Here is a 17,918-nt window from a genome sequence, read left to right on the forward strand (position 1 = left end):
TGTGGAGGGGCTCCACGATGGAAGCCTTGTGTGGCAGGAAAATGTTGTAAAAATTCAGGAGGCCTAAAAAAGCTTGCAATTCGGCTTTTGATGTAGGCGTGGGCGCTTGTTTAATGGCCATCACCTTGTCTGGGGCTGGATGAATTCCCTTGCTGTCAATCAGGAAACCTAAGAACTCTACTTGAGGCACCGCAATCTTGCACTTAGTTGTCTTGAGCTTTAAGCCCATGCTTCGGAAACGATGAAGCATGGTGCGCAAACAGGCCAAGAGGTTGGTCAGGGAGCGGGCAGATACCAGGACATCGTCGAAATAAGGCACGATATCTGGTATGCCCTGTAAGAGTCTTTCCATCAGTTTTTGGAAAAGCCCTGGTGCCACACTGACTCCAAATTGGAGTCGGTTGCACTTAAATGCCCCTCTATGTGTGGCAATTATCTGGGCTTCAGCAGTTGCCTCATCCACAGGCAACTGCTGATAAGCCTGGGCAAGGTCTAGCTTGGCAAAAATCATCCCCTGACCCAGAGAGTGCAGCAGATGCTGTACCACGGGTACAGGGTATGCGCTCTGCTGAAGGGCCCTGTTAAGAGTACATTTAAAGTCACCACAGAGATGCACAGACCCATCACTTTTTACTGAAATGACTATTGGGGTCTCCCAAGGGGCATGGTCTATGGGCTCTAACAACCCTTGGGCCAGCAGCTTGTCTATTTCCGCGTCTACCTTTGGTTTTAACGCGAAAGGAACCCTCCGCGGCTCCAGCCATCATGGGGGAACCTGGGGGTCTAGATTAAAAGAAATGGGGGTACCAGTGTACTTTCCCAGACCCTCCCCGAACACGTCAGGGAATTCCTTGATTAGCATATCCAAATGCGGATTGCTCTGAATTTGATTAATCCCAGTAATGGCTAACCCAAGGGCTTCAAACCATTCCAAACCCAGCAAGCTTGGCCAAGGCCCGTTTACCACTATAAGAGGTAGCTGCTTGCTATATTGTTTAAAGGAGACCTTACAAACATATTTTCCCAGGACAGGGATGGATTTCCCCTGGAAATCCCTCAACCTCAGCTGACAGGGCATTAAACTGGCTCTAGTAATGGCGGGCACCAGTCTCTTAATGGTGGCCCAAGAAATAATGGAAACGGCTGACCCTGTGTCAACCTCCATTTTGCAGGGTCTGCCTTTCAATTTTACTGTGAGGAAGATTTTTCCCCTTGGACTATGGACAATCATGTCCACTTCAGCCTCTTCCCTGTCATCCTGAACTGAGAAACAGGAGTCTTTTTTCCTGAAACTCTGGGGCCTGCCTGATCTGAGGGGTTTCTTTACATATTGGCTGTTACTTTGCGAGTTGCCTTCAAGTGCGCTCGCACAAGGCGTGACAGCCCTGCAGACCCTAGCCAAGTGACCTCTTTTCCCACAGCGGAGGCAGGTTACATTTTTAAAACGGCACTCCGCTCTGTCATGCCTGCCTGCGCACCCAGGGCAATTAATTTGGGGGGGGGGGTGCTCTTACCCTGCTGACCTCTGGCTTGCTCCGTTTTCAAACAATGGACGTCATCGTTTCCATCAGCTCCATCGTTCCCGAAAACATCTTCGTAATGAACATCTGAATGCTTATCGGCTGTTGGCAGCTTTGAAAAGCCTTGTATCTCGTCAGTGGATTTATTTGACAGCTCCACTGCCCGAGCCTCATCCAGCGCCGTCTGTAAATCTAACTCAGGTTTAGCTAAGAGACGATGCTGAATTTGGACGTCCCTAACCCCCCCCCCCAACAGTTTGGTCTGTCAGTGCCTCATCCAAATCTTTAAATTTACAATGGAGAGCCACAGCCCTTAAAGCTGCCACATATTCATTTATAGACTCTCCCTTACGTTGGAACCTCCTGTAAAACGCAAACCTCCTTGTTGTGCGAGATGGGGTAGGGGCGTAATGGTTTTTTAATTTGGCCATTAGCTCATCCCAGGACACTGTATGAAAGGAGTGAGGGGCCACTAAGGTTCCTGCCAGATTAAACATTTCAGTCCCACATAAATTTAGGAAGCATGACTTCTTACGTTTCTCAGTCAAATCAGTATAGTCTTTGGCTTCTAAAAAACATTCAAATCGGGAAATAAAAGAGTCCCAAGTTTCTGTGGCCCCATTAAACACAGCCAGAGTGTTCATTGACGCCATCCTGAGGCGAGTCTTCTGCTCGTGGGGGGTAATCCGCGGTCCTCTTCGTATTCAGTGACTCACTAGACCTCTCGTCAAGTGATTCCCCTGAGGAAAATTCAGCTCTGTGACTCAGCTCAGCTTAGTGACTTTCAACAGCTCTGCCTGGGCTCCTCCTCTGTGATCCCATCCTCGTCGCCAATGTTCTAGCTAGGGAGAACTCGGGTGGACAGATGGAAGCCAGCCAGGACTTAAGGCAGCTAACAGCTTTTAATAGTAACAGGTTGCCAGCGTGGCAATTCACATTTCGCGCGTGTAGCTAACAGGCAACAGCTGTGCCCTGCTTTGACAGCCTTTATACATGCCGGCTGTCAAACCGGGAACCAATCAGCAGCGAGCACAGCGCCCTCTGGTGGAATGGACCAGAGGGAAAACTATAATACACAACAATATATGAAAGGAGAACACTACCAAATGCATTCTTTGAAATGGCTCAAGAATTAAATCTAAAAGATGGCTGGAGAGAAATCAACCCACAGAATAGTCAATACCCATTCTTTTCAAACCACCATAATTCATGGCCCAGGATTGATATGGCGTGGATGGAAAAGGATGTAGAGGAAGTAGAAATAAAATCAAACATGTGGGCGGACCATAACCCATTTGTGAAGTTTCCAAAAGCTGACCTAATTAATTTAAGAGCCTCAAGACAAAGTTAAAAAGAAATCCAGTCATTTATTAGGATCAACATTTTGGCATGTTCTTCTGTGGAGCGGAAACTGATTACAGGTTAATGGTCTTTGCACTTTACCCCTATCTCTCCCCTCCCTCAGTCTGTGTCATAAATCATATCCACCAACGAGGTTGTAGAAATATGAGATCCAATTCTGGCCGAAGGTATGCATGGAATCCTCCCTCCAATGTCAACTAGATAATAATCATGGTAACGCTTTACAAGTTGACATCCAGCTCCCCTCACTTCCCAAAAGTGACCTGTGTGACACAAAAACAATTAGAGTACAGGTATATAAATTAGGGATGCATTCCTCCTCCAGGCTTGCCTGGATTTTCTGCATGGAATTTTGCTATAAGGCGATCAGCCTGGATATTCCTACTTTTTACCCAATATGCCTCTGATGAGGGGTAACCCTTCCACTTGATTAAGTATTGGAGTTGTCTCCTGTGCCACCTTGAAGCAAGGACTTGTTGGACCTCATAATGGGTTTGGCCCCTTATGACCACAGGGCCCAGGGGCTCCTGGTATAGTGGTCTCAGAGTGGATCTGATCACAGGTTTTAAGATGCTACTATGGAACGCCGGGTGTATTTTCCCCAGCAATCGAGGTAGTTTCAATTGCACTGTGACTGGATTGATGATCTTTACTATGGGGAATGGTCCCATAAACTTTGGCCCCAGTTTCTTGCTAGGCAGTTTTAAACTCAAATATTTTGTGGAGAGGTAAACCTTCTCTCCCACCCGGAATGGCCATTGTGGAACCCGGTGTTTATCTGCCGGATTCTTATACGTTCGTGCCACATTAGTGAGCGCTTTTTTGACATTTTCCCAGGTTGCTTTCAGCATCAACATCCAACCAGTCAAACTGACTGAGCGGGGGGGATCCCTTGGATACTCAGGCATTGGGACAAAGTCCATGCTGCTCACTACTTTGAACGGCATGACTCCTGTGCTACTGTGAACAGCATTATTGTTCGCGCCCTCAGGAAAAGATAAGAGGTCTGCCCAATTGGACTGCTGATAGTTCACGTAGCACCTCAGGTACTGCTCTACCATGGCGTTCAGTCTCTCTGCCACCCCATTGGTGCTCAGATGAAAAGCTGAGCTAAGACCCTGGGATGACCCAATGGACTGCAGGAACTCCCTCCAGAACTTAGCCGTGAACTGGACCCCTCTGTCTGAGATGATGCTTCGAGGTACTCCATGCAGGCAGTAGATGTGCTTCAGGAACAGTTTGGCCAGCTTGTGAACTGAGGGTAGTCCGCTGCAGGGTATGAAGTGTGCCTGTTCAGAGAACAGGTCTATTACAGTCCAAATCACCGTGTTTCCCCCCCATTTCGGCAACTCTACTATAAAGTCTATTGCGATCTCCTCCCCCTCCTCGTTGGCTCTGCTACTGGCTGCAGCAATCTGGGGGTTTTTCCTGGTCGCCTCATCATTGTGGCGCAGATGGTACAACTTTTCACGTAATTGTCCACATCTTTCTTTATTTGGGGCCATCAGAACTGCCTCTGGGCTAAGTCTAATGTCTTTAGGAACTGAAAGTTTGGCATTGTGGCTTCTTTGGAGAATTAGTGTACGTAAGGACATAGAATTTCGCCCCCTTCCATGCGAGGTCATCTCTTTTTGTCAAGATGTGTTGGTTTTTTCGGAACAAGGGGGTCCGCTAGCAGTTCGGTTTTGAGTCTCGTGGTTAGGTCATTTGCGGGTTGGTCTTGCCGGTCATGGCATTGCCACCTAGTGGTCACTTGGGCAGCTATTTGAGTAGAGGGAGTGATGGCATCCACTACCTGCTCCCATTCACATTTGTACTGGGGCATGCGGGAGAGGGCGTAAGCTAGAAAGTTCCTCCCCTCCTGGGATGTGCTTTAAAGCAAAATCAAAGTGGTTGAAGTATTGAGCCCATCGGACTTGTTTGGGTGATAGTTTCCGCTGGGTCCTGAGCGCCTCCAGATTTTTGTGGTCAGTCCAGACTTTAAACGGTCTCTGGCCTCCTTCCAACAGGTGTCTCCAGGTTAGCAGTGCCCATCTCACTGCGAAAGCCTCCTTTTCCCATGCAGCCCATCATCTCTCTGTGTCTGTGAGCTTGCGGGAGGTGTAGGTGCAGAGTTGTAAGTTTCCTTGGTTGTTTCTTTGGAGTAGCACCACTCCCACTGCCATGTCACTGGCATCTGCCTGGATCACAAAAAATTGCTTGGGGTCAGGATGCTTCAGCACCGGCTCCTTTGCAAACATTTCTTTTAGTGTCTCAAATGTCTCTTTGCAGGTTAGGTCCCATGGTAGGGGTTGTCCCGAATGAGGTTTTGTTCCTGGGCTCCCTGTCTTCAGGAGGTCTGTCAGGGTCTTGGCAGTCTTCGCAAAGGAGGGGATGAATTGCCTATAGAGGTTTGTGAACCCTAGGAAGCTTTGTAGCTGTCTGCGGGTGCGAGGGAGTTGCCATCTTAGGATGGCTTGCACTTTGGCTGGGTCCATCTCTATTCCTCATTTGACACTTGGTAACCCAGGTAGTCTAACTGTGCATGGTGGAATTCACATTTTGATACCTTGACATACAGGTTGGCTGCCAGAAGTTTTTTCCAATACTTGGCGGACCAGGGGTATATGGTCATCCATGGTCTTAGTGTAGATGAGGATGTTATTCAGGTAGACGAGGACCCCCTTGTAGTGGTGCTCATGTAGCACTTCATTTATTAACTGCATGAATACTGCTGGGGGGCCCTGCAGTCCGATAGGCATCACTTTGAATTTAAAGCTCCCTAGGGGGCAGTTGAACGCTGTTTTCCACTCATCTCCCTCTCTGATACGTACTTGGTAGTATGCTTCTCTGAGGCCGAGTTTCGTGAAGACTTTTCCCTTGGCCAGATGAGATAGCATGTCCTTCATGAGGGGGAGGGGGTATAGGTTGAGTACGCACAGACAATTTATCCCTCGTAAATCCACACACAATCTCATAATTCCATCTTATTTCTCCTTGAAGAGGACTGGTGCCACGACCCGTGGCTTGGCTGGCTCAATAAACCCCCTTTCTAGTTTTTTGTCTACGTATTTGCGCATCTCTTGCATTTCCCGGGGCGTCATGGCATATAGTTTGGGCTTGGGTAGTTTTGCCCAGGGGATGATTTCGATGGCACAGTCTGTCTCACGGTGAGGAGGCAGAACATTGCACTCAGCCTCGCTGAATACTTCTATGAGGTCCTGATATGCGTTTCAAGGTATTGATCACCATCTTTAAAGCGCTCCATGGCAGAGGACCTAGTTATCTGCAGGATCGCATCCTACCACACACGTCCCTGCGACCTATCCGCTCACACAGGGAGGGGCTACTCCTGGTGCCGTCTGCTAGGCAATGCCAGCGGGCGACACCTAGGAGTAGATCCTTCTCTGTGATGGGCCCAACCCTCTGGAATGACCTCCCCCCAGACATTCGAACTACCACCGACCTCCGTTCCTTCCGGCAAAAGTTAAAGACTCACCTATTTCAATCAGCTGGCCTGGCACTTTCTTAGTTTTACCTCCCGGGATTTATTTATTTTAATTGGGTTTGGGGTTTTATAGGCTTTTAACGTATTATATTTATTATTCTATTACAGTCTCACAACCTCCTTCACCAGTATTAATTTAATTGTTTATGTATGTATTTTACAACGTATTTTAGTGACTGTACACCGCCCCGAGTCCTCTCCGGGAGAGGGGGCGGTCTATAAGTGTGAATAATAAATAAATAAATAAGATATTCTATTGGAATCAGTTCGGCCTCTGGGGTTTTGTCGGATGTGGTTGCCAGTTGTTCTTGTGGGCTCTCTTGGGGGGTTTCCAGCATGGGTGGTGTTTCTGCTAGCTGGTATGGGAGGGGTTGGGGGCCCCTTGATATCCTAAGTCTGTGGTTACCCCCTTTCCACCAGATGGTCAGTCCCCACTTGTCTAGCCAGGAGAGTCCCAGTATGACTGCATCTGTCATTTTGGGGGCTATTATGAATCGAATTACTTCCCAGTGATCCACTAGCTCTAGTCTCACTGGTTCAGTTAGGTGGGTGGCATAAGCTCCTCCCATTAGGGACCCGTGAACCAGCTTGAACCGGATTGGGTGGGCCAGACTTTTTGCTCTGATACCCAGTTTCAGGACTATGGTTAGGTTGATCAAGCACCTTGTGCAGCCTGAGTCTATTAGGGCTTGAAAATCCCCCTGGCTTCCTGTATTGGGGGATCTGAGGCATATTGGAAAAAGGAAAGGGTGAATTGGTTCTCTCACCATTGGGTCATTTTCTCCCTCGTCCTCGCTGTCATATGGTTTGGGCAACTGGTTGTCATTGCCTGGGGTTCCACCACTTTCGCCTGAGGGGGATGGGGCCTCTGCAGCCTGGAGGGCCTTCCCGGATGTGTTGGTGGTCCGTTTGGGGCCTCGTTTTGGTCGTGCCCTGGGCGGTGGGTCTGGCCTTGGTTTTGGGGCTGGGGTTGGGCATGCAGCTGCTATGTAGCCCATCCCTCCACATCTGTAGCATTTCAGCGGACTTTGAGGGAGGGCTGGTCTCAGGGCCAGCTGTGGTGCTGTGGTTCCCCATCGACTGGATGGTTCCAGGTCAGGTTGACCTCTCACTTTTGTGTCTGGTTGCTTTCTCATGTCGTTGGCATGCAGCCCGCTGGCGACTTTTGTTGCTACTTGGAACAACTCAGAGAGTCGGTTTGGGATGTCACAGTATGAGGTTACCTGGGCAATTTGCTTGTCCAGGCTTGTTCTGAAGAAATGCACCAACAGCCGCTTTGGTAAATGGGGTAGCTTTCCTATGACCCTCCTAAATTCATGGATGTGCTCTTTGATGGGGCGGCCCCTATGCTTTAGATTGCTGAGTTCCTCTTCTGCATATGGCTTCTCCTCTGCCTCCACAAATCTAGCCTCTAGCAGTTGCAGGAAGTCATCTATGCCTTGCAGCTGGGGGGGCTCTCCTCTTGTGCAGGGCTGCTTACCATTCCCTTGCTTCTCCCTCTAGCCCCTCTGCAATGGTATTCACCATGGCTCTGGGGGATGGGTAGAGGTGCCCATAGCATTCTAGGTGGATATCAGTTGAATCAAGGAATAGGGCTAGCTGGTCTGAGTCTCCGTCAAACTTTCCCCTGAATTCAGCCCTACTCCTCTAACCTCCTGTTGGCCTCTGTATGCTTCCACCTGATATGGCTGGCCATCTCCCTCTCCTCTAATTTGGAGGGAGGGAGGGGTTTGCCTGCCCTGGGCAGCCTGCCTGCAGCATGGGAGAGGCACTGGTTGCAGTTTCGGGCTCCTTCTCCTTCTATTGGGTGGAGGAGGGGGGCTGAGATCCAGTCTGCATCTCCTCCCCTCAACAGGATCAGATGTCCCTACCCTCTCTTTTGGGTGGCATGATGGTCCCTCATCAGCAAGGGTGGTCCGGCAAAAATCCTCTCTCTGTTGCTCTATTGTACTCCCCAGGGATTCCATCTGGGGCTTTGGGAGCCTGGCTTGTGCCCAGTCCCATTTTCAATCCACCCTTGCCAGCTCACTTGAGACCCTTCCCTGTATCTGGGGACTAGGGTAAGGGAACTCAGCTTCAGCTGCCTTAGGGGCTAATTTCCACCAGTACTCATCCCTTCTTGCTTCTGCTGTTGGGAAAGGCATCACAGCTTGGCTGTCTGGAGCTTTGATGTCTTTGGATAATTGAACTAAACTACAGATATTACTAATTGGCAGCATCTCAACAATTAAAATGAATGTACTACCCAAACTACTTTATCTTTTCCAAACAATACCGATTAAATTAGAGAATTTTTTTCCCGAATAACTACGTAAATAAAATGGTATCCAAATTTATCTCATCAGGGGAAAAAACTTCATATTGAAAAGAAACTTCTATAAGATAGTAGAAACAAAGGCGGCTTTGGCCTCCCAGACTGGGAGCTTTACTATCAGGCGGCAACCCTGACATGGCTCAAGGACTGGGTTCAACTAAAAAATAAAAGGATTCTTTTGCTAGAAGGCCATGATCTCCAACTAGGCTGGCATGGCTTCCTCTGGGAGGGAAAGAAAAAATCTCATTCCTACTTCCAGAGACACATAGTAAGGGATGCCCTGTTTAAGGTCTGGGGAAAAAAAAACCCATTACATGAAAATCCCAATCTGGTTACCAATGATGGAGGCATTGACATATCCAAATACCATAGATCTCAATAAAATGGTAAGCTATGCAGAACTCTTAGATGAAAAAGGAGAACTATAATCAGTACAAGATCTGAAAACACAAGGAATAAATATGGAATGGAGGCCTTATTTACAAATTAAAACAAGATTTTAAAAAGATCGGGAACAATATGGAATACATGAGAAACAAATGGAATTAGATAAAATATTATGAGGAACGGGAGGAAAAATGATTACCAAATTATATAATTTTCTTTTAAGATATAAAATGGAGGAAGAGATGGTAAAGGAGACAATGATTAGTTGGAGAAGAAACTTTGGCCATAATGTAGAGTTAAAAAAATGGAATAAACTATGGGAAATAAATTATACATTTACGATGGCAGTAGCCTACAAAGAAAACCTCTATAAAATGCTTTATAGATGGCATTTGCCTCCAGCGAAATTGCCCAAAATATAGCCAAATTTATCCCCCAAATGTTGGAGATGTAGCCACAAGTCTGGAACATTCTACCATATGTGGTGGATGTGCCTCACCACAAGGAAACCCTGGTGCAAAATTCAGAAATGATTGGAAGAAATTACGGAGCAAAAAATAGAATTGAAACCAGAAGCATTCTTATTAGGAATATTAGACCTGAAAATGGACAAACCATTTTAATACATAATACTACACATACTCACTGCAGATAGGATTGCCTTCGCACAAAACTGGAAACAAATCAACACACCTGCAGATGAAAAAATAATGAGAAAAGTACTCGAATGTGCAGAGATGGACAAAATGACCATGGAACTAAAAGAAAGAGAAGTAGAAGGAAGGAAATAGAAGTCTTTGTGGGTTTTTTTTTCTAAATCAGTATTGAATTAAAATTAACCAAAGTTACTAATCACTATCAAACTTAAAATACTGACTATAATGTAAATATAATGGTGATATGCACAATTAATATTATTACAAGTGTTAGTACGACTGTTATTATATTATTAGAAAAGGTAAAATCAATAGGAAGGCAATGGAGAATGGAGAATTATAAAGGCAAAACATAAATGCCTATACAGAAGGTTGTATAATTACTCTATATTGTTATGTATGGGTTTTTTTGTGTGTGTTTTTTTCTTTCTGTTTTTAATGGTAAAAATGTTTAATTAAAAACTATTTTTTTTTTTAAAAAAGGACTTCAGTTGCTGCCCTTAGAGCTGATTTGGGAATTTACATTACTTCTTCTTTGTCTAAAATCAGGCTATATTAGTATTGGTTTAAAATTAAAGTTATGGAAACTGGAAGACTCCCCAAATTGTATCTATCCGAACAGACACATTTCAATTAAAGACCAATCTTGGATGGTACAACTGACAAATTCTATTATGAGCTGTGGTCTCCCTGTCTCTTTTTTTTATTGAAGAATTTAATAGTTTTACAAATATTTCCCCTTCCCCTTCCCTCCCTCCACCCCAACCCTACCCCTCCTCCAACCCTCCCCACCCAACCTCCCAGAGCAAATTACAGGGTATCAACATTTAACAATCATATGCTAACATAAGCTAACTAACTATAGCATCCTACCTCCTCTTGTACTTTAACTCCCCTTTTATTTAACTAACTTTAAATAAATTGTAACATTCCTTGTTCATTCATAAGCTAATTGGAATTTCTTAGTCCGATATTTATTTTGAATATAGTCAATCCATCTTTTCCATTCCAGCTTGTATTTCTCATCTGAATTCTCATTCAGTTCTGGTCACCACGATGTAAAAAAGATGTGGAGACTCTAGAAAGAGTGCAGAGAAGAGCAACAAAGATGATTAGGGGACTGGAGACTAAAACATATGAAGAACAGTTGCAGGAACTAGGTATGTCTAGCTTAAGAGAAAGAAGGACTAGGGGAGACATGATAGCAGTGTTCCAATATCTCAGGGGTTGCCACAAAGAAGAGGGAGTCAAACTATTCTCCAAGGCATCTGAGGGTAGAACAAGAAGCAATGGGTGGAAACTAATCAAGGAGAGAAGCAACTTAGAACTGAGGAGAAACTTCCTGACAGTTAGAACAATTAATCAGTGGAACAGCTTGCCTCCAGAAGTTGTGAATGCCCCAACACTGGAAGTCTTTAAGAAGATGTTGGATAGCCATCTGTCTGAAACGGTATAGGGTTTCCTGCCTAGGCAGGGGGTTGGACTAGAAGACCTCCAAGGTCCCTTCCAACTGTACTATTGTATTGTATTGTATTGAACAATCCTTTAAATATGCTGAAATTTTGGCCATCTCTGCTAAGTTTACTACTTTTAATGTCCATTCTTGAATAGTAGGCAGTTCTTCACAGAAGGAAGTATTACTACATCAGAGTTAAAGTTTGTACTTGCAATTGTAATCACTCCTGTTTTTGTTCTGCCTGCATCTTATTCAAATGTAGATTGAAACGTTGATTGCAGGGATGGTTGTGACGTTTTGTTTCTGCGAGAGCAGAAGTGTCCCAGCGAGGAGTTCTGTCGGGCTGCTGGGGAGCTCTCACCCTTTGAGCCCCAGATTTGCTCCTGGGAGTCTAGGAGAGCTCTACCCTTGCCTGGCTGCTCATCTCCCCCTCTTTTCCCAAGGGGAGAGTTTTCAAGCCGCTAGACAGCTGATTTACGCTGTTCTAGCAGCTTGACTCGATCACGGGGCTGGCGTTCCCTGAGGAGCGTCCTTCAATGCTGACGGTGCCACCGGAAGTTTCCATCTGGTCTCCCTGTCTCTTGTACAGCTGGAGAAGAAGGTACAAAGATGGTTCCACAAAGAATCTGGGTTATTGAATCAGAGAAAGACGTTGAATCTTCAAAAATAACATATAGCATGGCCCTTTATTGGAATAAAACACTTCATTTGAGATTTGCACATGTAAGTGATAACTTGTATGGGTGATACAGCAATATGCTTTGCATTTTTATGTTATTCTTTTTTACTTAACTTGTTTCTTATATTCCATTTTTATACATAGTATGTGGGGTTAATTGATTAATCAGTCATTGGCAAACCATTTTTGATTAAATCAGTCAAAGTCCATATTCCTTCCTCTCTCTTAATCCTTTTGGCTCCTAATCTCTTTTGCTCACAAGAAAAGCACAATGGACATCACATTCCATGCAGCAATATATTAACTCAGTAGAGAGTCACGTATCTATATCATGAGGTGATCATGAAATGTCCATGAGGTGTCCATGAGGAAAGCATGCATCTGTAAACCAATCAATAATTGCCAAGTGTATTTTCTGTCCAATGAGCTTTTACTATTCTGAGAAGTTTGACAATAAAAGGGAGCCCCAAGTAATGTTCTGGGTGGGTGCCCTTCGGGGTGCCTTCCATCGGGTGGTCTTCCCAGCACAACCTTACTCCTGTCTCCATCTGCTTTTCTACGTCACCAACATCTGGTGACCCCGACGTGATGCCCTCCTCCTCATTCAGCCGGACGAGCCTAGGTGCACCACAGCGAACCGCTCGAATTTCGCTCCCAATTTTTCGTGAGAAGAAGAAGGTTCATGCAAAAAAGCTGCAGTAATGAAGTGACAGGAGTTAGTCTACGTAAGTTAGTCTACTAATAGTGAAATAGGTTGTCAATGTCCCTGGTATCCTGAGGCTGGAACTTGGGAATTAGAGGACTGGATACAAATTGGAAAACAATTGCATATTTATTGTTGTGGAAACAACGCGGGGATATAATAGAGAAGATGGGGACTCATAAATTCGACTTCAAGGCACCCTCCTCTTCACTCTATTCCCTCCCAGAGGAGGAATTTGCTCCCCCTCCTTATTTTCAACTAAAGGGGAATACGAAGTGGCAAGCCCAGCTAGGACGAAGTGAGCCCCACATCTGAGCGGGATCATGGGAAGCGGTAGCTTGCGGGTGGCCACGGAAACCCCCCTAGGGGAGCTGATGGGGGCCTGGGACGAAAAGGCAGATGCCTGTCCTGGCCAGAATGAAAAAAAAGGAAGCAAAACAGATATGTAGAAAAATGAGCTTTGCTGAAAGATGATGCAGGAAAATTAATTTGGCTATATAAAGGTACTTATATAGGGGTTGCCACAAAGAAGAGGGATTCAAACTATTCTCCAAGGCACCTGAGGGTAGAATAAGAAGCAATGGGTGGAAACTAATCAAGGAGAGAAGCAACTTAGAACTGAGGAGAAATTTCCTGACAGTGAGAACAATTAATCAGTGGAACAGCTTGCCTCCAGAAGTTGTGAATGCCCCAACACTGGAAGTCTTTAAGAAGATGTTGGATAGCCATCTGTCTGAAACGGTATAGGGTTTTCTTGCCTAGGCAGGGGATTGCACTAGAAGACCTCCAAGGTCCCTTCCAACTCTACTATTGTATTGTATTGTATTGTATTGTATTGTATAAAAGAAAAGGGAAAATGTTGTGGTTTCTTCTTTTTTTCTCTTGTCTGTCTCTTTCTGTGTCTTCTATGCAACCACGTGGTTTGTTTGTTAAGATTTGAGCCTTCCCTCATTTAACAGATTTGTGCTGGGAATGACTATGATGTGTAAACCTGAGAGGTCTCTTTCCCCCCCCTCTTATTTTCTCCTTGTCTTTGTGTAAATGTGTATGTCTAAGACTTTGTGTACCCTCAAGGTAATTGTAACTAATAATAATAATAATAATAAATATTTATTTCTTAGCCGCACCCTCTCCCGAAGGACTCGGGGCGGCGTAAAATGTCACCAATCCGAAAAGACAAGAATTCTAAATTGTTCAAAAAAAGAAAAGAGTAAACTGGGAGAAACTCCCTTTGCTCAGTTTGTTGGGCCCAACAAACTGAGTGAAGGGGGAGGAGTTTTTACTTTGTTTCTGTTTGGCCAGCAGAAACAGAGTACAGAGAAGGTTTTTTTTTCCTTCCTTCCTTCCCTATAACTTAAAGTAACAACCCAGGAAATGTTTTAAAGTTCATTTGCAAGAAAAGTTTCATCCTTGCATTTATTGTGTGTCTAAATGATTTTACCTGTTCATTTCTTTCCTGAAGCATGTGAATCCAGACCCAATTTTTCATCTGTGATATCTCCATAATGTTTATCTGTTTATCTGTTTAGTAACTGAGGTTTTATTTTTCAAACTCTGCCTGCAAGCTATCTACCCCCCCCCCATGCCCCTTTACCTCTAATCCTCCAACAATACCTTTTCTGTGGGGGAGGGAACCTTGTTCTCATGTCTTTCAGCCCTGGAAGATTGTACTCTTCAAGTGAGTATAGATTTTTTTTCCTTTTGGGGGGAGGAGGAGAGTGTCCTCCCTCCTCCGCTGGTAAACAGGGGATTTTTGTAACCCTGGGGGTTGTTGATTCTGATTATGAAGGAGTCATAATGATACAATTTGAAACAAATATGCCCATGACTTTAAATAAGGAGGATTCTTGGGCACAGCAAAAATTGCCTACCTGAATTGACTCAAGATCTTGCAGTTTATGGATTGCAAATAGCACCAGAAAAGGTACAAGTTAAAGAACTTTTTCTTTATTTAGGTCATAAGCTATTACATACTTGTTCACACCCACAAATTCCTCAATTACAAATAGAGGATACATTGTCATATGTTAAATTACAACAGCTTCTAGGTTCAATTAACTGGTTACACCCATATGTGGGTCTTCCTACCAGTATTTATTTGGTGCATTAAAACTAAGAGATAATCCTCCTGATTTAATACAATTGATAGCAGCACAGAAGGAAATATTTGACCAAATAAACAATGCATTAAAATTAGTCTGGGTGGATAGATGTCAGGACCTCCCCCAGGCCTGAAAGTGTTGTTCCATGGTATTTGTGCATGTATGTGTGTGTGTGTGTGTGTGTGTGTTGAGATCCTTTAATAATAAAAAATGGAGCTCATTGGCTTATGTACAGCTCCCTGAAATAATTGTATTAACTGCTTTGCATGAAGAAAGAATGAAATGGGATTTTTGTATGTGAAATTAATGATTGCAGTGCAAATGTGAGTATGTTGATGGTAAAAGTTGGTATGAATGTAGTTTGATTCTCTTTCATATAAAGAAACAGTAAGTTGCAAGGTTGTTTAATGGTATGTGTGTATATGCATGTGTATTATCATTTCAAAACCTGAAGGGAGGGTGAGATCCTCTAATAAAAGAAAGTGAAGCTTGGTGGCTTGAACAAAAAAGCTTCCTGAAATACCTATGATTGGTTGGCATGAGCAAGCATGAAGGTCTGATTGCAGTATGAATGTGAGTATGTGTCCCTGATGCCCCAGGGAGTGATAAGTGAAGGGATCCAGAGACCTGTGATTGCCTGCGTGAATTCCCACCCCCCCTTCTTCCTTCTGGGTCATTCTTTGGAGGGAAGCAGGAAAGGTGGGGAGAATGAGTGTCTGCTCATTTTTACCATGAGTGTGTGTATACCTGTGAATGCCTCTGTGCATTCCCCCCTTCCTTCTTTCCCTCCTTCCTTTTGGGTCATTAAAGGTGGCTGAAGTTTTTCTGCTCACTTTAACTATTTTTTTTCCTCTCTCTTCTAAGAAATGTAAAGTAAATGGGTGATCTGTTGTGATCTGTCATCTGCATATAAAAGTTATGCAGTTACATTTCTTTGTCTGCTCTGAATACAATTTTGATTTTTTTTCTTTTCTCCTGGAAATATCTTCATGTTACAATTGATAATTTCATTTGGGCTACTCCGCAAAAAGGAGAGGCCACAAAACATGTTATAAATCATTGTATTAGGACATTTGCTGTTATGGGGCCTACCCTCTACTTTAAAAACAGATAATGGTCCAGCATATTGTAGTAAACTTTTTGCTGAATTTTGTGAGAAATGGCAAGTTAAACACATTTTTGGCATTCCCTATAATTCCACAGGGCAGGCTATTGTAGAACGAGCTAATCATACTCTAACATCAGCTTTGGAAAAACATAAAAAAACAGGGGGAAATCCTGTAGGCCTTCCTGAGAAACAGGAATGGCTGAACAAAGTTCTATTCACGCTAAATCATCTTAATATAAAAAATTTATCTACTCCAGTGGATAATCACTTTGGCCATAGAATGAGTCATCCTCAGCCAAAAGTAATAGATTGTTATCTAACCCTGAATGGCATGGTCCGGTTCCTTTGTTAACATGGGGACGAGGATATGCTGCTGTGTTTGCTCCAACAGGACCTGTGTGGATTCCAGTGCGGTGTGTAAAATCTCGGAAGAAACATAATCCAATTTGGGGACAGATTAAGGCTTTGTCTGCTCAAGCCAGTCAGTTGTTACAAGATCAGAACATGGAACCAACACCAAAGAACTTTTTAGTGGCTGCTTTTTCTTGCTTAAATGCGAACTCTCTCACTATTGTAGTGTGTCTATTTTTTACATGTCTTTTCCCTCCATCTTTGGCAACGATATCCCCACAGGACGGCATTCCAGAACAAGGACTTTGGGACCAAAATCGCTTTCTGTGGGATGTTCAAAATGTTTCAAGAATAATTAACAGAACTGACTGTTGGATTTGTATGCATGTTCCTGCACACACAAAAGGAGGACTCATGGTACATGCAGTGCCTTTTAACAAAACTGGCTGGATACAACATCCTTGGATAAGATGGAATACTGGAAAAAGAACATAATAGCTATACAACTTTAGCGATTGGAAGTAGAATTCAGGAGAAGGCAACATATTGTTGGGAATATACTAATACCACTAGCAATAAGAATACTTTGTATGTAGGAAAATATCCATATTGTGACAAAACATTTGTGTTAAACAACCCCATAACATGTAATGACTCACATTTGAATCAAACCTTTGTTGAACATCTTACAAATTATACTGAATTTGGCTGTACAAATCAAATCACGGGAGGTTGTCCGATAGCACAGGGATGTCCTACTATATTACAAAGCATCGAAACAAATGGTTTACACTTATGTAATTAAGTAAGAACTATGGTTAAACAATTGGTATCAGAAAATAATCACACCACAAATACATTAGATAACATCTGGATGTTATGTGGAAGAAGAGCGTATCAACGTATTCCTGCATGGTGGTCTGGTCAATGTACATTAGGATATATTGCTCCCTATATTATAATAACAGATCGCCCACCAAAGGGAAGACTGAGAAATCGCAGAGAATTATGTTAATTTGTTGCTGTAGCTGCATTCAATGGGTACCTACATTCTTAACAATGTTTCGGCCCAGAATTCGACCTCATAGACGCAACGAAATGTATGCGTGCAAATTGTTAAAACAAAATGAATTAAAATAAAAGAAAGGAGGAAATGTGGGGTTAATTGATTAATCAGTCATTGGCAAACCATTTTTGATTAAATCAGTCAAAGTCCATATTCCTTCCTCTCTCTTAATCCTTTTGGCTCCTAATCTCTTTTGCTCACAAGAAAAGCACAATGGATATCACATTCCATGCAGCAATATATTAACTCAGTAGAGAGTCACGTATCTATATCATGAGGTGATCATGAAATGTCCATGAGGTGTCCATGAGGAAAGCATGCATCTGTAAACCAATCAATAATTGCCAAGTGTATTTTCTGTCCAATGAGCTTTTACTATTCTGAAAAGTTTGACAATAAACGGAAGCCCCGAGCAATGTTCTGAGTGGGTGCCCTTCGGGGTGCCTTCCATCAGGTGGCCTTCCCAGCCCAACCTTACTCCTGTCTGCGTCTGCTTTTCTACGTCACCAACATAGTCTTGTTAATATTCTAGTAAAATTTTAAACAACGGCTAAACAAACTATTCTAATATGTTCATCAGAATGAAATTGGTTTAATTTAAAGCTAATATTTTGGGCTTGATGTAATCCCAAACATAACACAACAATCCTCATTGTTTTTTTCAGATCAGAGATAATATTGTTTCAGAGGCTCTGAGTGATAAAAGTCATTTCCCCTTTTTCCACCA

Source organism: Natrix helvetica, assembly GCF_964273705.1.
Source record: "Natrix helvetica genome assembly, chromosome: 5".
NCBI classification, from domain to species: domain Eukaryota; kingdom Metazoa; phylum Chordata; class Lepidosauria; order Squamata; family Natricidae; genus Natrix; species Natrix helvetica.